This window comes from Nicotiana tabacum, chromosome 11, assembly GCF_000715075.1.
Source record: "Nicotiana tabacum cultivar K326 chromosome 11, ASM71507v2, whole genome shotgun sequence".
Taxonomy (NCBI): domain Eukaryota; kingdom Viridiplantae; phylum Streptophyta; class Magnoliopsida; order Solanales; family Solanaceae; genus Nicotiana; species Nicotiana tabacum.
Window position 1 is genome coordinate 89,842,546 of NC_134090.1, and position 19,750 is coordinate 89,862,295.

Genomic DNA, 19,750 nt, shown 5'->3' on the forward strand with positions numbered 1-19,750 from the left:
GGGCAGTATATAAAAGGTATGTGAGGCTATACCTTTCCTTCTTTTGCACGACTCCAATTGTACATAATGCAATGAACGAGCTTCCAAAGATGTTACAGGTTGTAGTATTTTCTATCCTTGCTTACATTACTGATCGTATTTATGGTTCCCTGCCTTACATACTCAATACTTTATTCGTACTGACATCCTTTTATTTGTGGACGCTGCATGTCGTGCTGCAGGTCCTGATAGACAGGCAGGTGCAGCTCCCCCATTTCAGTAGGCTGTCCAGTTCAGTGGTGATTGGCGAGATCCCTTCTCCGGACTTGCCTTGGTCTTGGTATGCATTTTTGTTATAGACATTATGGGTATGTCGGGGCCCTGTTCCGGCTATGTTGCAGCACTTATGTTCCTTTAGAGGCTCATAGACAGGTGTCGACTCATGTATTGTTTGGTATGCCTTATCGGCTAGTTTTTGTTGTATAGTCTTTCATGGTAGTGTGGTAGCTCATACCTTATATATAGTTTATTGATTGTCTGGTCATCCCATATTATATATGTTTATGCCATCAGTTCTTATTGTTGGTTGTCCATGATCCATGTCTACCATTTATATTGATCTCGTCAGCCGTAAAAGATAATAAAGAAGGTTAGATAAAATGTACGTTGGTGCTCGGCAAGTATGGTCGGGTGCTAGTCATAGCCCTCCAGTTTGGGTCGTGACAAACTTGGTATCAGAGCATGTTGTCCTAGGGGTTGTCTATGAGCCGTTCCTAGTAGAGTTTTGATTATGGATGTGTAGCGCACCACATTTATAATCATGAGGCTACATGATATCTAGATTTGTTCCCTTCTTCCTGAATCTAGATCGTGCGTAGAGTAGAGTCGTAAGTGTTTGTCTCTAATATTCACCTTGGGGTGCACCAGTCCTATTCGTGCGGAAGGAAGATGGGTCGTTACGGATGTGTATCGACTATCGACAGTTGAATAAGTTTACTATAAAGAACAAGTATCCACTTCCAAGAATTGATGACTTATTTGACCAACTCCAGGGTGCCAAGTATTTCTCCAAGATTGATTTACGTTCAGGGTATCATCAGGTGAGGGTTAAGGAGAAGGATATTCCAAAGATGGCCTTCCGGACAAGATATGGGCACTTTGAGTTCTTGGTGATGTCGTTCAGGCTAACAAATGCCCCAGCAGCTTTTATGGATCTCATGAATACTATATTCAGGCCCTATCTTGATGTGTTCATGATTGTATTCATTGATGACATTCTAGTATATTCTCGTTCGGAGGCGGAACATGCGGGCCACTTGCGAATAGTATTACAGACGCTTCAGGATCGTATGTTATATGCTAAGCTCTCCAAATGTGAATTCTGGCTGAACTCAGTAGCATTCCTTGGCCATGTGATATCTGATGAGGGTATTAGTGTCGACACTCAGAAGATCGATGCAGTAAAGAATTGGCCGAGACCTACAATACCATCAGAAGTCCGCAGCTTCCTAGGGCTAGCAGGATATTATAGGCGGTTTGTAGAAGGGTTTTCCTCTATATCATCACCATTGACTAAGTTAACACAGAAAGCTACCAAGTTCCAGTGGTCTGACACTTGTGAACGTAGTTTTCAGGAGCTGAAGAATCGATTGACATCCGCACCAGTGCTCACTCTTCCTGAAGGAACATAAGGTTATGTGGTATATTGTGATGCCTCAGGTATAGGTTTGGGGTGCGTATTGATGCAGCGTGGGAAGCTGATTGCTTATTCATCAAGACAATTGAAGAAGCATGAAAAGAATTATCCAACCCATGATTTGGAATTGGCTGCAGTAATATATGCTTTGAAGATATGGCGACACTACTTATACGGCGTCCATGTTGACATATACACAGATCACAAGAGTTTACAATACATCTTCAAGCAAAAAGACTTGAATTTGAGGCAGCGTAGATGGCTTGAATTACTGAAAGGCTACGACGTCGAGATATTGTATCATCCCGGTAAAGCTAATATTGTGGCAGATGCTCTCAGCCGTAAATCAATGGGAAGCTTAGTACATATTGAGGCAGGTAGATGGGGGTTGACTAAAGAGCTTCATCAGCTAGCCAATATGAGAATCGGATTGTTAGACTTTGATGACGAAGGTGTTACTGTACAAAATACATCAGAATCATCTTTGGTAGCCGAGGTAAAAGCATGGCAATATGAAGATCCTATCTTAGTAAGATTAAGAGAAAGCATTCAATAGTGTAAAAGTACGGCTTTTGAGATCGGAAAAGATGGGGCACTGAGATACCAGAGCCGATTGCGTGTGCCTAATGTGGCAGGGTTGCGAGAGAAGATTATGAATAAGATTCATCAATCCCGATATTCCATCCATCCCGGCTCGACAAAGATGTATCATGATGTCAAGGAGTAGTATTGGTGGGATAATATGAAGAAGTCTATTGCAGAATTTGTAGCCCAGTGTCCCAATTGTCAACAAGTAAAGATAGAACATCAGAAACCCGGTGGATTGATTCAGAATATAGAGATTCCGACCTGGAAGTGGGAGGTGATTAATATGAACTTCATTATTGGATCACCTCGCTCTTATCATAAGTTTGACTCCATCTGGGTGATAATTGATCGACTTACAAAAAGTGCCCATTTTCTGCCAGTTAAGACAACTTACACGACTGAAGATTATGCGAAGTTGTATATCAAGGAGATTGTTAGCTTCATGGTGTGTCAGTATCTATTATATCAGACCGAGGAGCTCAATTTACAGCTAACTTTTGGAGGTCTTTTTAGAAGGGTTTAGGCACACAAGTGAATCTCAGCACTGCATTTCATCCGCAGACTGACGGACAGGCTGAACGTACCATTCAGACACTGGAAGATATGCTACGAGCATGTGTTCTAGATTTTAAGGGAAATTGGGATGACCATCTTCCACTCATAGAATTCGCCTACAATAATAGCTACCATTCCAGTATTAAAATGGCCCCATACGAGGCACTATACGGGAGGAGATGTAGATCACCAGTTGGATGGTTCGAAGTCGGTGAAATAGAATTATATGGGTCAGATTTGATTCAACAAGCTATTGAGAAGGTGAAAGAGATACAGGAGCGATTGAGGACGGCACAAAGCAGGCAAAAATCTTATTCTGATGTCCGACGTCGTGATCTAGAGTTTGAGGTTGGTGATTGGGTTTTCCTGAGGATCTCACCAATGAAGGGTATTATGCATTTTGGGAAGAAAGGTAAGCTGAGTCCAAGGTATATCGGGTCGTATAAAATTCTTCGACGGATTGGACAGGTTGCTTATGAGTTAGAATTGCCATCCGAATTGGAATTTGTCCACCCGGTATTCCATGTATCTATGTTGAGGAAATGTATTAGAGACCCTTCTCGAGTCATCCTTATCAAAGATGTACAGGTTACAGAGGACCTATCATATGAAGAAGTGCCAGTGGCTATATTAGATCGAAAAGTCCGCAAGCTGATAACAAAAGATGTAGCTTCCATCAAAGTATTGTGGAGGAACAAGAATATGGAAGAAATAACATGGGAAGCAGAAGAGGAGATGAAGTCTAAATACCCGTACCTATTCCAGAATGAAGATAACAAGGATGCTGGTGGAACACATGATACATTGGAAGGTGAAATGGCTCTATGAGGTAAGCAATAACTTGAGAATACTCTTCCTTAATACAAAATGGCGATATGCAGATAATGTACATGCCCATAATGCTTTGCATACTCTTGTAAGGACATACGTTGAGTTAATCGCTTGCAAGTTTGTCCTATATTTATGGGAGAAACTTGACCGGAATCCACGATGATTTAAACTCCCCATGAACCCTTACATTCGAGGACGAATGTTCCTAAGAGGGGAAGGGTGTTACAACCCATATCCACATGTGTTAGTTCATGCCATATATTAGTTAACATAAATCCAAGAATTAATTATCTTTGAGATGTTAAGAAGTCAATCCTATTGGTCTTAAGTGATACAAGAGTGTATAAGGGTGATTAACAAGTATTAGAAGTTAAATGAATCAAGGATGTTGTAACTCGTATTTTTAGGTAAATCCAGCGGTGCTTAATACACTCAAGAGGTCATGTATTAAGGTATTTTAATCATATAATATCCGTGTCATAAGTCTTGAAGTCAAACGAGTTATGAAACAAAAGTCGACAAAAGTTGTCGCAACTTAGGTTCATAATTTTACTTAAACATTGGGTCAAAGGTTTCTAATCTTTTCTCCTAATTTACAAAGAATTACGGGGTTATCTACCAACCAAATTAAAGATCTATGAGTCTAGTTTCCAACAGATTAAACCGTTCATCGATATGATCTTGGAGTAGAGAGATATTTGCATTTTCGCGAGACTGCGCCAAGCACCTCTCTATGGGGCCCACTAAGGCGGTTTAAGATATTTAGACCTATATAGGATGCCTCCAACCCGTTTTAAGTCATTTTTTCTCACTAGTTTCAGACTTTAGAACCCTAGGAATATCCTCTCAAGGTTCTCTCAAGATTCAAGACCCAAAAAAAGGGTAAACAACACAAATCAAGTGTCGGGAATTCCGTGGCGCTAGTAAGTCTCTTGTTCTTCTTGTTGTTGCTCATTTTTGTGTCATTCCAGATCATGTGGGAGGTTGTTTTAAAGGTTTTATGTTATTTAAATACTCACACATGTTCTTAATATCAATCCTAGGTGATTTCAAACCTTCTAAAGTTATTCTAGTGCCGAAAAACACTAATTGATCGCTAGTTTCGCTTTTTGTTGTTGTGGCAACATTGGAGGGATATTTCATGGAAATTTAAGGTAAAATTGGAGTTTTTCTTTCTGTATAAAGGTAAGAAACCTCTTACTCTATATGTATTTAAGATTATCCAATTTTCGGCTAAGCCATTGAAGCTAGAACTTGTGAAATATATATCGAAAGGCTTGGTAGTAATGTTATTGTTTTGTGGATTGTTTTGCGTTGCTGTTGGGCTGTGTATTTTACTACTGTTTTGTGGAGTTTTGGAGGAGGAAGGGTGTGGAGAAATACCATATATATGTAGTGTTGTGGGATGATAGTTTTTCGTAATATTTCTGGGTCGTTTGACAAGACTACGATGGTCGCCGTATGTATGGAGTGATTAGGCTGTGCATGGACTATTTTAGGAGGCTCAATATGTTTATTATTGATGTTGTTTGGGCTGTTTGGTGATTGTTTTGAATGGTGTGAGGTCATATATATAGGGGAGGTGATGTCCGTTTTATCGTAAAATAGGTTGTGGTCGATACATAATAGTTATGACGCTTAAATGATAACGATAGTATCGTTTCTCTTATTGTAGACTAAGGAGTTTTGGCAATTGCATAGCTTGAGATTGGGGCAGTATATACAAGGTATGTGAGGCTATCCCTTTCCTTCTTTTGCACGACTCCGATTGTACATAATGCAATGAACGAGCTTCCAAAGATACTCTACTCTTAGAAGCTAGACTTACATTGTTTTCCCTCTTATGGAACGATTGATGTTAATGTTGCTTCTCTTATTCTTATGTTATCAATGTTGTTGGTACTTCCTGATTCTTATAAGGTTCATAGTGAAGAGTTAGTCCTAATAACGTGTACAGAGGATACCGACCTTACATCACTCCGAAAGGTTTAGAATGTGATTCCATGAGTCGAGCATGCATTATATATATGTATCTATTTTACTCTACCGAGCCACGCTATAGTTGGCCGGGTACGGCACCTATTGTGCAACCACTGATCAGTTGGGTTTTACCGAGCTCCACGTGGCCGGGTACGATTCTACCGAGCCTTATGATGGCCGGGTACGTTTTTTACCGAGCCTATTATGGCCGGGTACGATATGATGATGATGATGCCCACAGAGGCGAATGTTTTAAAGGTTTATGTATTTATAAATATGTATCATGCATTTCATGTCAGTAGCCCTCAGAGGTACTAAGATGTTACAGGTTGTATATTCTCCATCTTTGCTTACATTACTGATCGTATTTATGGTTCCCTGCCTTACATACTCAGTACTTTATTCGTACTGACGTCCTTTTATTTGTGGACGCTGCATGTCATGCTGCAGGTCCTGATAGACAGGCAGGTGCAGCTCCCCCACCACAGGAGGCTGTCCAGTTCAGCGGTGATTGACGAGATCCCTTCTCCGGACTTGCCTTGGTCTTGGTATGCATTTTTGTTATAGACATTATGGGTATGTCGGGGCCCTATTCTGGCTATGTTGCAGCACTTATGTTCCTTTAGAGGCTCATAGACAGGTGTCGACTCATGTATAGTTTGGTATGCCTTGTCGGCTAGTTTTTGTTGTATAGTCTTTCATGGTAGCGTGGTAGCTCATACCTTATATATAGTTTCTTGATTGTCTGGTCATCCCATATTATATATGTTCATGCCATCAGTTCTTATTGTTGGTTGTCCATGATCCATGTCTACCATTTATATTGAAATCGTCAGCCGTAAAAGATAATAAAGAAGGTTAGATAAAATGTACGTTGGTGCTCGACAAGTATGGTCGGGTGCTTGTCATGGCCCTCCAGTTTGGGTCGTGACATGAATGCAAAACAATAGTGCAGATAAGCACAGAAATCTGCCCCTCGGGCACAACACTTAGGTATCATATAATGCCAGGCAATCAGGTAGATATTTCATGACGTAGCACAGACAACAGATAATGGCAGACAAATGAAATCAAGTAAACACATAGAATAGTACTAGTACCACTGCGGCGTGCAGCCCAATCCGTTTATCGTAGGTGGCGCTCACTGGGGGTGTGCAGACTCCGAGAGGGCCCCTTACGGCCCAAGCGCAATATCAAGCCATCTCGTGGCATCAAGTCTAGGCCCTCAGCCTAATATAAGTATCCGTGTAACACTGCTGCGGCGTGCAGCTCGATCCAAAAAGTATCCTCAGAATACAGGCTCTTGGCCTTACTCAGTCAAAAATCACATAAGCCCCTCGGGCAACGGTAAAATATGCTACTCAGCCCAAAAATAGTATTGGAAATATCATTTCATGTGTTTAAGCAAAAATAACCTTGGCTGAGTTTTGAAAACAGTGAAAGTACATGACTGAGTTCAAGTATAAAATCAAAACAGTGAGGAAATATCAACAACCATCCCCGAAGGTGTTCAAATAATTGGCACGAAGCCCAAATATGACAATCAGTCCAAATCATGATGATAACAAATAAGTTTCAGTCAAATATGCGGTAAAATCATCAATCGGGACGGACCAATTCACAATCCCCAGTAGAAAATGACCCTGCGCTCGTCATCTAGTGCGTGTCTCACCTCAATATAGCACTATAATGTGCACTATGATGTGCACTATGATGCACTCTAGCTCGCTATGCCCTTGCCTCTCAAATTGGCCACCTCGCGCATCGAATCTGACCAAGACCACAATGAATACGTCACAATAGGCTAAGGGAACAATACCCAATCGAAAACAATCGAAAAATATCAAAAATCTCGAAATAAGCAAAACCCGAGCCCCGGGCCCACTTCTCGAAAATCAGAAATTTTCACATCAATAGATTCCTTATCACCCCACGAGTTCATACATACCAAAAGTTCTCAATTCCGACCTCAAATGATCCCTCAAATCCCAATTCAAAAGTTCAAAATCCCAAGCCCTAGCTCTTCCAATTTTAGCTTAAATTCCATGAATTTCTAGGTTAATTTCACAATAGAGTCACGTTTTTGGTTCAAAATCTTACCTCCAATAAATTCTCCTTGAATCCCTCTTCAATATACCTCAAAGATCTCTCAAAATGGTCAACTATGGTGGAAAAATGGCTCAAACTCACAGAGGAAATGTCATATAAACTTTCTGCCCAGTTCTGATATTCCTTCTTCGCGAATGCGGTCAATGTCTCATGTTCGCGAAGCACAAACTTAAGTTTACAAATTTTTGCCCTACTCGAACGCATCACACCAATCACGAATGTGATGCTTTTGCCTCCTACACCATCGCGAACATGACAACCTTACGCGAACGCGATGAACAAAAAGCCTTGGACCCCAATTTGCTCTACGCGATTGCGAGTGCCTTTTCGCGAACGCGGCGCACTGCTTCCCATCCTTTCGCGAACGCGAGGCAACTCTCACGAATGCGAAGGCTTAATTCTGGTCTTCCTCAAATCCTTCTACGCGAACGCGACATACCCCTCGCGAACGCGAAGGTTTATTTCCTACAACACCTGAACTCCCAAAATCTGCAACTTTTTAACTTAGAAAATTGTCCGATTGACCACCCGAAACTCACCCGAGGCCCCCGAGACCTCAACCAAGAGGACAAACATGTCCTAAAACCTTATTCAAACTTGTTCCAATCTTCAAAACACCTCAAACAACACCAAAACCATCAATTCTCATCGAATTCAAGCCTAAGTTTCTAAAACTTCCGAAATACGCTTTTGATAAAAAATCCAACCAAACCACATCCAAATGACCTCAAAATTTTGCACACACATCCCAAATGACATAAGAAGCTACAGCAATTCTCGGAATTCCATTCCGACCCTCGGATCAAAATCTCACCTATCAACCGGAAATCGCCAAAATACAAACTTTGCCAATTCAAGCCTAATTCTACATCGGACCTCCAAAACCACTTCTGAACATGCTCCTAAGTCAAAAATCACCCAACGAAGCTAACCATATCATAAAAATTCCGTTCCGAGCTCATATACAAATAAGTCAACTCTTGGTCAAACCTTTCAAATTCAAAGCTTTCAACTGAGACTGTTCTGTCAAATTCATACCGATCTCCCCAAAAACCAAAACCAATGATTTAAATCAGTCATAATACATCATACTGGGCAAGTCATGCCCGAGAAGTGGCGATCGAAGTGCAAAAGCTCAAAACGACCGGTCGGGTCGTTACATCCTCCCCCACTTAAACACACGTTCGTCCTCGAACGTACCAGAGTTGTTCTAGAAGCCAACCAATAGCTGAATAGCCTTACCATGCTTATACCCAGGGGTGATACCACATCACCCTATCTCACATAGGTTCGATAACACAATATAACTGAAATTTCACATTCCATCCTAGTCCATAAACCATAGAACCACATTTCCACTACCAAAATCATCCACAAGATCAAAATCTCAAATCTATACTCTGAATAAGCCCGAACCAGCTGTAATAACCCATGCCTGCAACCTCAAGAGCAATCCCATGATATACCACATAACTCAAACACTCGTAGCGATAACTTTTATTCACAACAACTGCCCACAACAACCGAATACTGGTAGAAAAGCTCTTATCAACTAAAGTCTCGTTCCAATACTTTCATATGCTGCCAACGATAAATGAAATACGCACTAAACCACGACCATTTCTCAGGTCAACCATTCATGAAGTTACTTCTCCTTTGGCAAATACAATAGCAAATTTCCGAGCCGAACCTTGATATTATCCTTCCAACATGCTGAAATTGAATCCATTCATATTCATTAATGATCCCAACGATCTCCTCTAATCCAACATACCACTCTGGTGACATGACACATCAATATAGGCCTAAGCCACAACTTGCATAATACGCGCACCAATAAGTAATGGTCCGAACATACTCAAATCATGAAAATGACTCAAATGAAAGAGTTGTACCTCAAGCTCACCCGTACTACCACAACACAAGACTGAGGACCCGTCTCACATCATAGAAATAGAACACCCGAATCTAACCCGCAAGGTCATATCTCCACATAGCTTCGCTATAAAATGTGTGATCCTATCCAAACACGGTTCCACATGAAACACCTCAAGTCACTATGCTTGAAGTTGACAACCGTGCACAATTTGACGCCTGGAACAAAAGCAAATCACTACACCCACGGTGAAACAAGGAACATATATCTCTCAACCCTGATAGGACGTAACCGATACGCCATCCACCGAGCAACACCCAATTACTTTCCCCGCTCGACTTCCACTATGAACCCCAATAGAACCGCACCATATGTTCCCATAACCAACAAATTATAACATTTCGCAACACAGAAAAGCAACTCATAGATCTCTTAGATCACTAGTAAGCTCAATAACGGTCGAATCAACCTGTCCCTCAACAATACAAGTTGGGGCCAACTAAGCCAACTTAGCTAGAACACGCATCCACATTGGCCTGCCAACGAACTCCTTATCAAGGAAGCCTGAAGATGCTCCTTCCACTACTATAACTCCTGCCGGAGCCATACGATACGGTGCCCGGCACCAAATCAATATCGCCCAAATATGACTGGTCGGGTCGTTACATGTTCACTTTGAAACATGGCCGAAAGCAATCATGGTTTGATTGTCATCGTCAATTCTTGCCTCATGATCATGAGTTTAGAAGGATGAAAAATGCATTCAAAAAGAATAAAATGGAATATGATTCTCCACCTCCGATACTTTTAGGTGAGGAAATTTGGGAGAGGGTCCAGAACTTCAGTAAAGTTACTAAAGCTCCAGCTTATAGATTCCTCGGATACGGTGTTACTCATAATTGGACGAAACAGAGTATATTTTGGGAGTTGCCTTATTGGAAGTATAATCTTCTCCGTCACAATCTTGATGTCATGCATTTTGAGAAGAATTATTTTGACAATTGTTCAACACAGTGATGGATATTAAAGGTAAGACAAAGGATAATCCGAAGGCTGGAATGGACTTACACGAATATTGTAGGCGGCCTGAATTATACTTGCAGACAACAAACAATGGTAAGGTGTTCAAGCCCAAATTAAGTTACACATTCACTTTGGAGGAAAGACGGCAAATTTGTGATTGGGTTACGAAATTGAAGATGCTTGAGGGTTATGCGTCGAATCTTGGAAAAAAAGTAGATATGGAGGTAGGGAAGTTGAGCCATTTGAAAAGTCATGATTGTCATGTTTTCATGGAGACCTTAGTGCCTATTGCATTTTGCGGTTTGCCTAAAAGAATTTGGAAACCCATCACAGATAGGCAAGCCGACCATTTGAACCAATTACCTTTTTCCCATTTTAATTCTTTAACAAACGTGAATCAACAGTTATAAACAGCGGAAATTTAAAACAAGTTGAAGAAACAATAAAACTATTTGAATATATCCAATACAACTTCTTAAACAACGACTACCCAGAATTGGTGTCACGCTTCACAGACGGTCTAGGAGTACTACAAACAAAGTTTGAAAGATAAATAATACACTGTTTCTGAAATATGTAAATGAAACAGGATGAAGGGATAGAGGGAGATGCAAGGGCCTGCGGACGCCTGCAGGACTACCTCGTAATCTCCAACTGGATTGAAGGCAGCCACCCAAGCTAAGGTTCGAATGTTGCTACTCCGGGATTTGCACACATTGCAGAGTGTAGTATCAGCACAACCGACCCATGTGCTAGTAAGTGCCTAGTCTAACCTCGGTGAAATAGTGACGAGGCTAGGACTAGACCACCAAATAAACTTGTGCAGTTATATCATATACAACAGAAAATAAAATAGAAATGTACAATTAAGGATGGGGGGCATGCTGCGGGGGAATATCATTTACTAACAGTAACTAAGGAGAAAAGCATAAAGAACAATCTAAAATTTGCAGCAGAAAGAATAAGGAAGATGTAACCAATCAATAACCACTTTTAATTTATTGTTGTGGTGCGCAACCCGATCCAAATCACAAAAACACTATTGCGGCGTGCAACCCGATCCATATCATTTATCACTGTTGCAGCGTACAACCCGATCCAATTATAATGTTGTTGTGGCGTGCATCACGATCCAAATATAATATTGTTGCGGTGTGCAACCCGATCAAATTATAATATTGTTGCGGCGTGCAACCCGATCCAATTATAATGTTATTGCGGCGTGCAACCCGATCCCAACATACAATTCAACACTAATCACAAGAAAAGAGTCCCGGCAAGGGAATAATAAGGAAACAACACTATCCCGGCAAGGGAATCGACAATATAAGTAAATTCGTCCCGATAAGGGAGTCAGCTATAACCAAACTTGTTCCAACCTTTAAATTCACAAAAGAAACCTCAACTAGAACCAATACTCAACCATAAGCAGCTTCCACGAGAATAATCATAATTCTTGCCCAACACAGAAAATCAACAACTTAGGCATTCATAGTACTTATTAAGAACACAACGATTTCAAGTTAAAGAAAAAGCCTATTCCTATTCTAGAAATCCTGCAAACTCTTAATCGAAGTACTTAGCACTCACCGCGGAAATTGGCGGAAATTAATTGGCGCTGCATCTATCCCAATGAATTTTTAGCTTTTCCTTAGCCCTCTTATTTAGCACTTTGAAACCTCTTTTTCAAGTCCCGGGGGACTAGTTGCTTGGTTCCGACCATTTCCGCTAAAGAAAAAGCCATTCCTGACTAAAGAAAAGTCAAAACAAAAGGTAGGCGGTCAGACCTAGGGCATGTAGCATAGAAAATTAGAAAGCTTTATGATGGCACTTATGCTACTTGGACTGATTTCCCATTCTCGCTGAAGGAGCAAATTTTCAATCAATTTAAGGTATAAATGTTCTTTTAAGCAGTTTAATAATTTATATTTATGATATTTTCATATAATATTTAACTTTTGAAATACAAAGCAAGTGTGTATGGGACCACCGCAATAACATGGAAGTGGCTGCAAATTTCCATCACAAAGCTCGCAAGCAATTGTCGCATACTTTCTCCCAAGCTAGAAAGAAGAACAAGAAGCCTGACTGGTTACTTCAAAATTTATGGGATGATTTGCAAAGGCAATGGCTTACCGCAAATTTCTTAGAGAATAGCGAAAAAGTAAAGAAAGCTCGCGCATCTGAGAAGGGAGGCTCCTTGCACACCCGTCCTCCCCGTGATCGTTCCTCCCGACCTCCCCGTGATCGTTCCTCCCGTCCTCCCCGTGGTCGTTCTTCCCTTCCTCCACAAGACCCTTCTCGACGCTTTCTTTTAGATGAAAGTTCATCAGATAGTGATGATGATGTTGTACAAAACACTCCTTGACTTTTATATACTTTGAACTAGACAAATAGAACCGGTTTTGAACTAGTTGTAATAAGTTTTAACTTGGTTTTGGATTTTTTAGTTCTATTGAACTTTAATTTGTTAGTTTTAACATATTTATTGAATTGTGTTATTGTTGTTGTTGTTGTTGTTGTTGTTGCGTTGTTGTTGTTGTTATTTAGGGATTTTGGTATGCTGACAGGTGGTGTAGCTGCCAAAACAAGCATTTTATGCCAAAGTTAAAATCCAGAAAACCGACCAAAGTTGGTGGGTTCCTAATTACAAAAAAAATTCTGCTGATTAGCGACCAACCTTGGTCGCTTAATTTAAAAAAAATTAAAAATTACCGACCAAAGTTGGTCGGTTATTGAACAAAGATTACCTTGATTTCAACTTTACCGACCAACTTTGGTCGGTATGGTTAAATTTTTTTTTTTAAAAAAACTATATATTTTACTTTACCGACCAACTTTGGTCTCTAATTTTAAAATTGTAATAATTAATAACATAAAGTAATTTAAATATACCGACCAACTTTGGTCGGTAAAATTAAATTATTAAAATATTATTACCGACCAATGTTGGTCGGTATGTACTTTAAATTACACAGTTGGTCTTTTTACCTTTGCGACCAACGTTGGTCGGTAATTAGCGACCAACCTTGGTCAGTATACTAAAACGACCACCAAAATAGCGACCAAGAGTGTTTGTACGAGTTTTGGTCGGTAATTTGTCTAAATCGACCAACGTTGATCACTTTTTTGGGTCGCTAATTACCGGATTTCTAGTAGTTTATTTATGTGACCAAATGGTGTTATTTCTAAAAATAATTGATGGGTTTTGGAAGTTAATGTTAATTTTGCTATCAGCTAATCTTGTCGTGTTCCTATTAGTTTAGTAATCAAATCCATTAGAGGATATATATATAAGCAAAACCATAATTCAGATGCAGCACATTTAAGCAGCCAAAATTATTGTTCTTTAGTATTTGCTAAAATACTAAGTTTCAGCCAAAGATATGTTCTCCATTTGATATGATACGAACTTTATTATTCACATGTACAGAGCAATATCTTTCGATCTAGCTCAAAAGTCAAAAATATGTGTTGTTTGCTTTAAGCGAAGGTTTCCGCCTACCTTCAGTTCACAAGCTAATTACTGTGATGCCTATGGAAAAGGAAGTGCAAATTATAATAGGAATGAAAGAACTATGATAAACTGTATCATAAAAAATTATAAAGATTCTATATGGATTTTCAATGAGGGCGTAACACATTTCTAGCAGTGAATGTATTATGAACATAACTAGTAACTAGCTATAGAAGGACATGGATGGTAAATTGCCAAACTATGTTTGGTAACTAGGTTAATAAACAAATATCAAAGGGTTAGTAGGCAAGGAGATAATATAATTGTTATATATAGGGGTATCTAGGATTTCAAGAGCACGGGTTCGCCATAAACGCCACAGACCCGAGTTTCCGAGAAGATGTCTAAAAGATGAATTTTTGATTTAGGAATTTTCAAAGGCAAAACAAAGAATAAAGAAAGAGAAGGAAAAAAAATAAAACGTGTAAGTAATAAAAAGAAAAAAAAGTGTATTTAATTTAAAGAAGCGGCAGGGGTCTGGGGATTTATGCTATTTAATAATTAAAATATAATTTAAAAGAAGAAAGAATAGGGGATCAATTCCCTGACTAAAGGGTAGAACGTGCACCTCCTTTTTTTTGTTGCTACACAAGGTACATTTATTTAGGCAAGAATTTAGAGGAGTTCATTACAATAAAGGAATTCAATGTGTGTGTTCAACTCCATCAAACTTATTCCAAATTCAATCAGTGCCTTGGCCTCATAGTTATTGCAAATGCGACTCACCCTTTGCATGTGCGAAGGTCCCTCTCTTCGCAAAGCGGACCAAACTTCACAAAAACGAAGTTGTGCCTCAACCCACCAGTGTTGCAAATGCGATATAGACGCGGCAATTAAGATACCCTTATCTCTCAAATGTGACAGTTTCTTCGCAAAAGTGAAGTTCCCAGCCCCTTCCCAGTCATCACAAATGTGAGCCTAACTTCGCAAAAGCAAAGCTCCATTTGCGAACAGGTCATCACAAATGCGAGACCTGCAGGCCAGGAACACCGATAGTTATCTGTTATGCCAAAACCATCTGCAATGCATCCAAAACTCGCTCGAGCCCCTCGGTGCCACGACCCAAAAATTCCACCTTCGGAATCGTGATGGAGCCTAACATTTCACTTGCTAGGCAAGCCAACGTTAGAATAATTTAACCATTTTCAATAGTCCGAATTAAATAATAAAAAAGAAACTGAAATAGTTGTCATAATAAAAAATATAGTGCGAATAATTATAACAATGAAAATATCTAATACAATCCTGGACTCGTTGTCACAAGTGTACGAGCTACTAGAATAGTACAAATAAAGGTTTGAATAAAACATGAAGTTGTCTAAGGGAAAATACACAGCTAATAAAAAGGAAAGGGACTATAGGGACTGCGGACGCCGAGAAGCTGTACCTCAAGTCTCCACATTGCTGGCCAACCCGAGCATGCTAATGACCGCCGTTAGGACCGACTCCAAAATTTGCACAAAAAGGCAAAGTGTAGTATGAGTAACACCGACCCCATGTACTCTTAAGTGTCGATCCTAACCTTGACGAAGTAGTGACGAGGCTAAGACGGGTCACATACACTATAACCTGTACGCAGTACAATATAAAGATAAGAAAGGAAAATATAGAGCAAAATAAGGTAGCTAACTGAAGAAAATAGCTAAATTCTCGGAGAAAACCAGTGAAGGTCATAATTACCAATCCTTATAGTTTCGTATAAACAATACCGAAAACCAACACAACACAAGGAAATAGAAACACATAGATTGTTGCGGCGCGCAACCCGATCTCACTGTACAACACAATCCTCCTGAAAGTACAAGAGGGGGGTGAATTACTTATTAAAAAACTTATGTAAGTAGTTGATAGTTTTGCAATTAGTTGACTAGAAATAAAAATTGGATAATAGTAAATATAGAAATAAAATGCAGGAAATAAAGATACCAGAGTTTTTATATTGGTTAAGATTCAATGTGAATCCTAGTTCAGTCCCTTTGGGTTGCAAGGGTATTCTCTTTCAGTGATCGATAATTCCTGTGTACAGAAAAGATGATGTAGCTTTACATCAATAGCTTAATCTCTAGGTCTCTTTTCTTTTCTTGATACAATGCCTCACTAGACCCGAATAAGGCAAATAACCTCGGGCTGCCAGGACCCTATCTTTGCGTGGAGGTGTGGATAATTTTTTCGGGCCTCATAATAATCCTTGAGACGAAATTTGTTTGAGGACCCGTGGACCAGGGACACCGATGACTTCCTGAGGGTGGTCTCTGAACGGAGGCCTGCCTGTGCTCGGACCATCCTAGATAGCACCCAGAGCTCGTTTCGTACAGGTGCTTGTTAAAATGCCTATTTCTTCGCAAGTTGGTTTCCCTTGGCGGAGGCCTTTGAAGCCATGTGCCAATTTGGTAATGGCATTGTTAGCCCTTTTGAGCACCGTCTTGCTATGACGGAGGTTTATGGGGTTGAGTATTACCTCGAGACTAGAGGTGGTACTGATGGTTGGTGTCTTTGGTAGGCTTTGAGTCATTGCTGCTCTTCCCATATGTGACATGAGGCTGCTTCCGCCTTCCCAGGGGTCATCAGGGTCTGCTGACTCCATGGCACCGGTGGATCATGCCCTTAACGGCTGTTATTTGGAGGACGGTGGAGACAGGGCATGGAAAAGTCACTCCGCTCGAGAGCTGACCGCTGAACCAATACCTTTGAGACCTACATTACTTGTTTAAAAAATGGAACAATACTCTTTAGGTCGCGCGCTCCGCGCTTTGCCGGTTCTGCCTATGGCAATAGTGAATTCAGTAGTCATGCCTTCCTTCCTCCGTCGCATTTGTACGGGCATTGTTGGCATCGGATGGTCCCTCAGGGAAGAGGCTGTGCCCCCTCTAGAGAGGGGGAGGAGTTGTAGGCTTCCGAGATGGGGGATAATGGCAATAAATGAGATATGCACTCATAATACGATGGAGCTTTTAATGGGGCAAGACGGGCCTGTGCTTCTAAGGAGAGCACATCATCCAAGCCTACTCTTTCTGGAGTCTTTGGCTCTAGAGCAGTGGTTCTTTCGAATGATTATGCCCGGCCGGGATACGTTCTTCCGGGCCAAAAAAAGGTTGGGCCAACAGGAGTGTGATCAGCTTTCGTGGAGGTCCGCCGACTTTATTTTGCGGTGAGTCTTGGCATGATTCTTCCGCAACTCGTTTCTTCCCTTTCTTATCAAGTTTTCCCTCCGTAAGACTTTGATAGGCTCAGGTTTGAGCTGCTCCATCAAGGGGCTAGACTTCGGGGGGCCCTGGATGAAGGTGAGTCCCTTGGGCTCCTTAACGAGGAGAAGGAGGGGTTGAGTCGGTGCACTGGCGATTCGGGATGTATTGGAGCTCGTATTGCAGGAGCCTTTTAATTAGGCAGGTGCCTTTTTGTGGTAAGCATTTTGCCTTTTCAACCTTTGAGTTAGGATTTTGCTTTTTTAGAAAAAGACGAAGGCTCAGGGGTACCTTAGGAGTGAAGCCGGCCGAGTCAGGAATGCTTGTGGTGAACTGAAGGTTCAAATTCAGGCTCGAGCTTCGATTTGAGTGGTCATGATTACGAAGTTGTAGTCTGATTCCTCGAGGGCCCTGGTTGGAAATAATCGGTGTCTGGACTGATGTAGCACTGAGTTGGACCGAGGATGATGAGGGAGTGGCGACCCATTTAAAGGATGTTACTGTCATCTGAGCTGAGTTAGAGTAGGCCCTCGATCGTGAGAAAAGGAACAAGGGATACGTTCGTCATAGATTTCGGGAGAGGCGCTTAAAGAGACCCGCGCTAGGGGTTCGGTTCTCCTGGAAGGGTTTGCTTGAGTGAAGGCGGTCGAGTGTGATGCTCGGTTGCTTTCTTGCCGATGCTACGGAGAGCGAGGTTGGGGCTGGTAGGCCGCAACCTTTTGGGGTGGAGTGTAGATTTTGCCATCTTGTATTTGCTGTTTACAGAGCATGTTTGTAGAAGTAGAGTGCGCCGTTCGCGCATATATAAACTAAGAGATAACTCGAAGTTTTATCTCCTTTGTACCTTTTTCCACATTGCCTTTGACCAGGTGGGCTGGTTTCGGCGTTTGGCGGGAAACTCATGGGTTCGAAGCTAATTAGGCAGGCCCAGAGGCTTGAAACTTTTGATGTAAGTAGGTGTTGGAGCTTCTATGCTTTGCCCAACTATTCTGGCTCATTCTTTGAGCCCGGACTTGACTCAAGCTTACCGGACCTCTAGTCTCCTATGCCTGCATGAGTGGATGATAATCATTTTTATTTCTTGCCCTCGGGCGTTTGTTGTTTCCACTATTTTAGGTTTAGTCTCTGATTTGCGTTGTGACTCGAGCTTCAATTGACCCTCAAGTTTTTTCGTGCCTGCATGGGCAGAAGACGATAGTTTTTATCTCTCACCGTTGGTCGTGTGTTGTTTCAATTATTTTGGGTCCAGTCTCTGAGTCGCGTTGCGGCTCGAGCTTCAATTGGCCCTCAAGTTTTTTTTTTTATTTTCAAGCTGGCGACAATGGCTCTTACGCTGTTTGTGGTCATTGAGACCCTTTGATATGTGACCTGGAGGCTTGCATAGTTAATTATTTTGGATCCGGTCTCCGAATCGGGTTACGACTCGAGCTCATTTTAATCCTCAAATTGTCAATTTTCAAGCTGGTGACAATGGCTCTTACGCTGTTTGGTCATTGAGACCTTTTAGTGTGTGGCCTGGGGGCTTGTTTGGCTGGCGACAATGGCTCTTACGCTTTTTGCCTGTGGTCATATTATAGGCTTTGTTTTCCACTCATTAAGGTCTTATGGAAATGATTTTGCCTGACTTGTCGTCGGTTCTAGAAGAACCTCGATTTCAAGTAATTACCGGCGATGTTTGAGCACCTCGGAAGGTTTTTAGCTCATAGGATGAGTAGGTCAAAGCCTTGTGATTTGGAGCTGACGTGGTCGAAGCTCGTTTGCCTGTTGAGGGAAGCCTATTTTAATTGGTTCTTTCCGACGTATATTCGAAGTAGTGGCCTGTGAATTTGTTTAGCGACGGTCGGGCATCCCTGAGTCACATTAATTTGGTTGTATCAGCCATTTTGACCGTAGTCATATGTCTTTGGCTGGAGCCATTTTTTATCCCGAGTGATAGTTTAGGCGTCTACACCGAGGGCATGCCCTTACGAGATTCTTACAAATGCGACGTATAGCCTAAACTTCGGGATTTTTGAGTTTCATGCCTGTTGAGGTCTTATAGTTTGTGTTGCTTTGTAGAATAGATCTAGTTATACCGAGTCTACCCACTGGGGGTCTTATGGACTCGGGTTTTCAAGTGTAAGGTGATTGTCGACAGTCTCCGAGTCATCGAGTTTGCTTAGGCTCGAAGGCCGTTATTCCTGAGCTCGGAGTTACCTTGTTGGGGCTTTATGAGCCCAGAGTTCTGACCCTAGGGCCGTGCGAGTGCCAAATTATTGATGCTAAGTCTCCGAGTATCTCGGGATGCATTCGGTGGAGGGGCCCTTGCTGTGAGCATGCTAAAATCCCCTTTTCTGGAGTACGAGATGAAGAAATATATTCTTTGTTTCTTGGCGTAAATATATACTGTTGTGTTGGATCGATCTGTATTAGAT